The sequence below is a fragment of the Muscardinus avellanarius genome (genome assembly GCF_963383645.1).
Source record: "Muscardinus avellanarius genome assembly, chromosome: 10".
Classification (NCBI taxonomy): Eukaryota; Metazoa; Chordata; class Mammalia; order Rodentia; family Gliridae; genus Muscardinus; species Muscardinus avellanarius.
This window is the reverse complement of record NC_137796.1, coordinates 50,853,599-50,861,865: the sequence shown is the minus strand read 5'-3', so window position 1 is coordinate 50,861,865 and position 8,267 is coordinate 50,853,599.

Sequence of the window (8,267 nt, the reverse complement as noted above, 5' to 3'; positions counted from 1 at the left end):
ATCCCCAAGCTACACCCCCCAGCCCTTTTTATTTGGGGTTTTGAAACAGGTTGGAGAGCTAAGTTGTGGAGGGTCTTGCTAAATTGCTGAGGCAGGTCTAGACCCTGCAGTCCTGTCTCAGCCTCCTTGTACTGGGATTACAGGTGCGCACCACTGTGCCTGGCTTCAGGCTTTTTTTTTTTTTTTTTTAATCTGGGATTCTGTCCCCATCATTCCTGGGTTTAATGTATCTCCCCTAACATCAAGCCTGAGCCCACCTGACCAGAAGGGGACTTGGAGAGTGCGGCTCAGTGTGACTTGGCTTTCTGGATTCTTTCCTGGGCCGATTAGTCCTGGGTCATGAAGAAAACAACCAATCCGTTGAATGCCCTGTTTGCCAACTCTCCCTGCAGTGGCCACATGGGCCCAAGTGCAAGATGTGCTGGGCCTCTACATTTGTGCAGATGCCATAGTCACATCTGATCATTCCACAAACAAGCCTGGGCGTGAATCGGTGGTGGCCACATGGGCACACTGGAATGGGACGCGCTCATCTGTCCCCCGGGGAGGCGTAGAGGTGCGATCGCTGCTCCGTCCTGATCCAGCGCTGCAGCGTCTGCTGTTGGCGCACTGTCCTGCTGAGAAAACATGTGATCAGCATGGCCACTGCTGACTGTGGGCCCTGCCCCTGGATGTTTCTAAACACACTGACTGGCACATCCTTGATCCAGGGACATGCTGCCTCTGGGCTACACCTTCAGTCTATATTATTATTATTATTATTATTATTATTATTATTATTTATTATTATTATTTTTTGCAGGTCTGGGGATGGAACCCAGGGGCATTTGACTTCCAAGCTACACCCCTGCCCTACTTTTTATTCTTTATTTTGAAACAGGGCCTCACTAAGTAGCCGAGGCTGTCCGTGAACTACAATCCTCCGGTCTCAGCCTCCCAAATGCTGGGATTACAAGTGTGTGCCACCATGCCTGGCTTATTTTATTATTTTGAAATGGTCTTGCTAGTTCGATGAGAGTCCCACTACTTACTGAGGCTGTCCTCAAACCTGTGATTCTCCTATCTTGGCCTCCCAAATTATGGGAGTACAGGCATGTCCTGCTGTGCCCAGCCCTATTTTTAAATTAATTTATTGGTACTGGGGACAGAACCCAGGGGTATTCTATCTTTGAGCTACAACCCTAGCCACTTTTTTTTTTTTTTTTTTTGGTTGTACTGGGGTTCCTGGAAGCCCTTCTACCTCCAGGCTACACTCCCAGACCTATTTTATACTTTTTATTTGGAAACAGGGTCTCTTAAGCCAGCACGACTGGCTTTGAACCTGCGCGATCCTCCTGTCTCCACCTCCCAAGCGCAGGGATTACAAGCGTGCGCCACCACGCCCGGCTTTTTTTAAGTTTTGAAGCAGTCTCAGTTGAGGCTGAGGGCCTAAGTTGCTGAGACTGGTCTTGAACCTGCAACTCTTCTGTCTCAGCCTCCCAAGTACTGGGAGAACAAGTATGTATCACGGTACCCAGCTGCTTTTTGTGTGTGTGGGACTGGTATTCTACCCTGAGCTACACCTCTACCCCTATTTTATTTATATTTTGAAACAGGGTGTCACTAGTTGTTGAGACTGTCCTTGAACCAGCAATCTTGTCTTAGGCTTCCAAGCCTGGGATTACAAGTGTGCGCCACCACACCTGGCTAGCTTTTTTTTTTTTTTTTTTTTGCGGGTCTGGGAGTGGAACCCAGGGGCATTCGACCTCCGAGCCGTACCCCCTGCCCCTATTTTTTATTCTTTATTTTGAAACCGGGTCTCACTGAGTTGCATAGGGCCTCAGTAAGTAGCTGAGGCTGGCCACAAACCGTGATCCTCCGGTCTCAGCCTCCTGAATGCTGGGATTACAAGTGTGCACCACCACGCCCGGCTTGGCTTTTTTTTTTTTTTTTTCTTCTGTTTTCTGTTTTGGCGGGAGAGTGAACCAAAGGTCTCAAGTTAGGCGAGCTCTCCACCACTGTGCCGCATCCCCAGTCCTTTTTATTTTGAAACAACCTTAGCAGGTTGGTGGATCTCACTACTTGCTGAGGCTGCCCTCCAACCTGTAATCGTCCTGTCTTAGCCTCTGAGGTATTGGAATTCAAGCATGTGCCATCACTCCTGGCTACAGAATCCCACTGGGATTCTCCCAAGGGCCCCGGGTGATGCCCTCTGTGGCACCTGAGGCTGTGCACAGTGTTGCGTTGCGAGTTAAGATGAACACGGGTTCCTGAGTGGGATACCCTGTGCCCCTCCCCGCAGGCTTTGTTTGCTATAGAGTCTCCTCGCTGGGAAAGATGGTTGCCTTTTGGCCCTGAGGTGACCGGCAGTGACACTAGAGGTCAGCAGGTAACGTCTGAACTCCCTCAGCTGGGGCCTAGTGGGTGGTGCAGCGGCCCCTTGCGCGGCTCCTGGCGGCCTGCAGGGGGCTGGAGTACTTGGCCTCGCTCTGCTGCTTGGGCTTCTGTTGAGAGTAGCTGTACGAGACAGAGCGGATATACGCGGCCCCAGCCTCTAACGGGTCAGATTAATCAGGGCTGGCAGAACAGCACGATCATGAAATGTCACAGTCAACATGCTGTGGGGCGCGGGCCAATCGCTGGCCTTCCACAGAGGAGACCCTCCTCCTGAAGGTCTTGCGGGTGAGTAAGGTGCGACCCTGACAGCTCTTCACTGAGGTGATTCTCAGCATTGGGTCTGCAATGGGCACTTTCAGGGATGAGGGGACGTAGCCCCCCAGGACACAGAGCAGGCTTGGCATCATGTGGAGGCTCCCCAAGATCAGTGTCTCTCTCTCCTCCCTTGTTTTTGATTTTTTGTTTACAGTGCTGGAGATAGAACCTAGAGCCTCACACATGCTTGGGAAGTACTCAACTACTGAGCCATATCCCCAGCCCATTAACGTTCCTTTTTTTTTTTTTTTTTTTTTTTTAACTTTTGCGTTACTGGGAGGCTGGCTACGAACCAGGATCCTCCTGTCTCAGCCTCCCAAATGCTGGGATTACAAGCATGCACCACCACGCCCGGCTTATTCCCCTTAATATAGAATAAAACCAATTCTAGGCTGGACAGGCAGTTGGGTGGAGGCCAAGTTTGGATTACTAACCCCTTGATACCTTCCAAAGGATAGTCTATCCAGATTTTTTTTTTTTTTTCCGGTACTGGGGGTGGAACACAGGAGCCTTCTACCTCTGGGCTACCCAGACCTATTTTATATTTTATTTTATTTATTTATTTTATTTTTTTTTTTTTGCAGGTCTGGGGATGGAACCCAGGAGCATTCAACCTCCAAGCTATACCCCCTGCCCTAATTTTTATTCTTTATTTTGAAACAAGGTCTCACTGAGTTGCAGAGGGCCTCAGTAAGTAACTGAGGTTGTCCGCGAACCGCAATCCTCCAGTCTCAGCCTCCTGAATGCTGGGATTACAAGCGTGCGCCACCATGCCCGGCCTATTTTATATTTTATTTGGAAACAGGGTCTCACTAAATAGTTGAGGCTGGCTTCAAACCTGTACAATCCTGTCTCAGCCTCCCAAGTGCAGGGATTATAAGTGGGCACCACCACGCCCAGCCAGATTTTTTGTTCTTAGTGTCCAACCACCAGGGGCCAGAGCAAGATTGGCCGTGGTCAGCCAGGCGTGGTGGCTCACTCTTGTAATCCCAGCATCTGGGAGGCTGAGACAGGAGGATGGTGGTTTGAGGACAGCCTCAGCTTCTACTTGGGCCCTTCGCAACTCAGTGAGACCCTGTTTCAAAATAAAGAATAAAAATGGGGCAGGGGGTATAGCTTAGAGATTGAATGCCCCTGGGTTCCACCCCCAGACCCACAAAAAAAAATTTTTTTTTTTTTAATTAAGCCGAAGCCGGGCGTGGTGGTGCACGCTTGTCATCCCAGCATTCAGGAGGCTGAGACCAGAGGATCGTGGTTCGCAGACAGCCTCAGGTAGTGAGGCCCCCTGCAACTTAGTGAGACCCTGTTTCAAAATAAAGAATAAAAAACAGGTCTGGGGGTGTAGCTCAGAGGTAGAATGCCCCTGGGTTCCATCCCCAGACTTGAAAAAAAAAAAAATTAAGCTGAGTATAGTGGCACATGCTTATAATCCCAGTACTTGAGAGGCTAAAAAGGGAGGATCCCAGGTTCACAGCCAGCCTCAGCAATTTAGTAAGGCTTTCTGCAATTTAGTAGACCCTGTTTCAAAATAAAGAATTAAAAAAAAATAGGGCTGGGGATGTAACTCAGAGACCCCTGGGTTCAAGCCCCAGTATCACAAAAAAGTAAAAATGTAAGATAAACCAGGTGTGGTGGCTGAGACAGAAGAATCTCCGGTTCAAGGCCAGCCTTGCCTTAGCAATTTAGGAAGACCCTTACTCAAAAACAAAAAATAAAAAGGGCTCAAAGGTTGAGTGTCCCTGGGTTCAATCCCTACTACCACACACACACAAAATGCCCCCAGTACCAAATAAATAATAATAATGCCAGTACAATTCTTTTTCTGATGAGAAAGGAAGCTGAGTCCCTGTGTACTTAAGGCCAGCCGTCTGCTGAGATGTTGATTTCAAAGAAAACATCCTAGGACAGGGATTGTGATGTTTATAATCTCTTCGTGTAAACTGTTCACGTAAACTCCAGGAAGACTAAACCAAGCCTCGCTGTTGCGGCTTTTGCAGTCAACCCCGGCGAGCGCCAGGACTCGCCAAGAGCCCCCTCAGCAACCCACCCCCTCGTCCTGTCTCAGCTTCCCTGCCCACTAAAGTTGGCATCCAGACATCTCTTCCTAAATTGCACTGAATAAGTAAAAGCTTCAGGGTTGCCGTGACCCCTGAGGGACATCTTGTCTTCTCAGGTGAGATGTGTGTCTTTAGTACTAGGGATTAAACCCCGTACCCTCCATCCCTGAGCTTGACCAGCCCTCTTTGCTTTATTTTGAGACAGGGTTCTCACTAGGCTGCCCAGGCTGGCCTTGAACTTGTGATCTTCCTGCCTCAGCCTCCCTCCGGAGTGGCTGGGATTACAGGTACCCACCACCGCACCTGGTGGCCGTGTGTGTGTGTGTGTGTGTGTGTGTGTGTGTGTATGTGTATGTGTGTGTGTTGCAGTCCCCAGGTCCTCAGAAGGAAGGGTTACGCCGCCCACTTGCTCTTTAGGTCCAGAGCACCCGTGGTGGGGCTGGAGGCCCAGCCTCCATGGCGGGACCCTAAAGGGATGTTTGGTGAAAGAGCCGGGCTCCCAGCTCTGGTCCACACCAGCTCAGGCTTCATGCGAGAGAAAAGTGATGCTATTCTGCTAAGCCTCTGTCTTTTGTATCTCTGTGAAAGATGGCAGACTCACGCCCTAACTCTAACACAACAGCGGATGGGAGCCGGAGGATGGGGCCGTGTTCTCCCTGTGCCGGAAGCCTCGGGCAGCAGGACAGCCCTCACTAGTCTTCAGAGTGGAAGGCCTCGCAGCTACTCAGAGCGAGCCTGAGTCCGTGGGCAAGACACTGCACTTTTTTTTTTTTTTTTTTTTTTTTGGTACTGGGGCTCCTGGAAGCCCTTCTACCTCTGGGCTACACTCCCAGACCTCTTTTTACATTTTATATTTGGACACAGGGTCTCCTAAGCCAGCGCACGCGGCTGGCTTCGAACCTGCGCAATCCTCCTGTCTCTGCCTCCCAAGCGCGGGGATTACAAGCATGCGCCACCATGCCCGGCAAGACACTGCACTCTTTCTGGGCTCAATTGCTTCAGCTAAACTTGAGGATCCAGCTGGGTGTGGTAGCACCTGCTTATAATCCTAGTACTTGAGAGGCTGAGACAAGAGGATCACAGGTTCAAGGACAGCCTCAGCAATTTAGTGAGGTTGTCAGCACTACTGAGACCCTGTTTCCAAATTAGAAATGAAATTGGTCTGGGGATGTAGCTTGGAGGTAGAGTTGCCACTGGGTTTAATTTCAGTACTACAAACAAAGCAAAACAAAACCCTGAGGACCCTATTGCCAGTTTCATGAAGAATAATGATAAGATACTTGCAAATAATAATAGGAACTAGGAAATAGGAAATTCCAGTACTTAGGAGGCTGAGGCTGGAGGTTCACAGGGTTCTCAGGTTTGAGGCCAGCCTCAGCAATTTAGTGAGACCTCTATTTCAAAATAAAATTGAAGGGTCCGAGAATCGCCCACCAACCCAAATATCGAAGGACTCACAAGAGATGTAAAATGCAAGCGAGGTTTATTGTGCTGCAGCTGTCCCGGCTAGCCAGGGGTCGAGACCAAGACACTATGGCCGAGGTTCGACCCCTCCCCACTCCACGCTCTGAATTTTATAACCCTAGGAGGGAGTGGTTACACACGAGGGAGTGGTTACACACACGTCAGAGCCCGCCAAAAGTTCGAGCCCGCCAACCTTAGAATACAACCAATCAGATACAAGAACAAACAAGTACAACCAATAATTTTAAAACATGCATCCACACACGTCAGAGCCTGCTCTGCCTTTCCCACCCACCTTGGCTGGGCCAGGCTTATCTCTGCACTGAAGAATCTGCCTGGAGAGCAGATTAGCCTGGCCTTGTTTGCTGATCTAGCTCAGAGATATGGGGATGGGGTCCCATTTACAAAGACCTTGGCCGGCAAGCTGGAGATTAGAGGCTTTGACCTTGTGGGTCCCCTGCCCTCGTCCTTGAATCCTGCAACCTGGGCAGCTGGGCTTATGGATCTTCATTCTATTTCCAATCCTACCTTACTTCTATATCTTAACTCTATATTTTAATACCTTATTTCTAATCCTAATATGGAAGAAGACTTCTCTAGTTAACCTCTCATACTGGGGGGAAAGCGCTTCTTCCAGCCTGCTTTCCAACACCCCTACAAAATAAAAGAGCTGGTGGTATAGCTGGTTGGATGCCCCTGGGTTCATACCCCAATACCAAACACACACACACACACACACACACACACACACACACACACACACACACACACGAAGCCCTAACATAAATGGGCCTCTGTTTACCTTTGCAGGGCAGGCTCTGTGCAAAATGCTTTACCTTATGAAGTAAGCTTTCACTTTGTAGAGGAATAAACAGATCCAGAGTTAACTTATCTGTGCACAGAGCAATGGGGACAGAGAGGATCCCCCTGCCAGCTGACTGACCTCAAGAGTCCAAACTTCTAGCCCATGGGCGCCGGCTCTAACCTGTCATTAGCGCAGTCCCAGCTGGGCATCAGATGACCTCACTGATTCACCGGATCATAGCAGTGCTGAGGCACAGGGTTCAGACAGGGTGCCGCCCTCATGGACTTAGGTTCTGCCTGAGGGACAGATACTTTCTCACCTAGCCTGCACGAGGCTGCGGGCAAAGCCACAATCACTGCGCCCCGCTCCCCTCACTCAGTGTGAAAAAGACCAAGAGCTCGGATTCACAGCTCCCTGCGCCTTCCCGGCCTCTCCTTACACTCCCTCTTCCCTGCAGTTTCTCTGACACACACCTACATCATTCTTTTTTCTTTTCTTTTCTTTTTTTTTTTTTTTTTTTTGCAGTACTAGGGATAGACCCAGGGGCATTCGACCTCCAAGCTACACCCCCAGCTCTAATTTTTTATTTTTTAATATTTATTTATTTATTTATTTATTTACTTGTTTTTGTGGTACTGGGGTTCCTGGAAGCCCTTCTACCTCTGGGCTACACTCCCAGACCTATTTTTACATTTTTATTTGGAAACAGGGTCTCCTAAGCCAGCGTGCGCGGCTGGCTTTGAACCTGCGCAATCCTCCTGTCTCTGCCTCCCAAGCTCGGGGATTACAAGCGTGCGCCACCACGCCCGGCTATTCTTTATTTTTGAAACCGGGTCTCACTGAGTTGCGGAGGGCCTCACTAAGTAGCTGAGGCTGTCCACGAACTATGATCCTCTGGTCTCAGCCTCCCAAATGCTGAGATGACAAGCCTGCGCCCACGCCGGCCTACACACCTGCATTCATGCCTCTGCCTAGACTGCGCTCCCTCTGCATCTTCAGCTCTTTACTCAGAACAACACTTGAGAAGACAGGTGTGGTGAAGCATGCTTACAACCAATACTTGGGAGGCTGAGAAAGGATTGTAGGTAGAACAGCTTCAGCAATGTAGTCAGACTCACAACCTAGCAAGATCCGTAAAAAAAAACAAAAACGGCTGTGGTGGTGCACACCTGTGATCCCACTATTTGGAGTGGGATTAATTGGGAGGCTGAGACAGGAAATTTGCAGTTTCAAGGTTAGCCTCAGAAAGT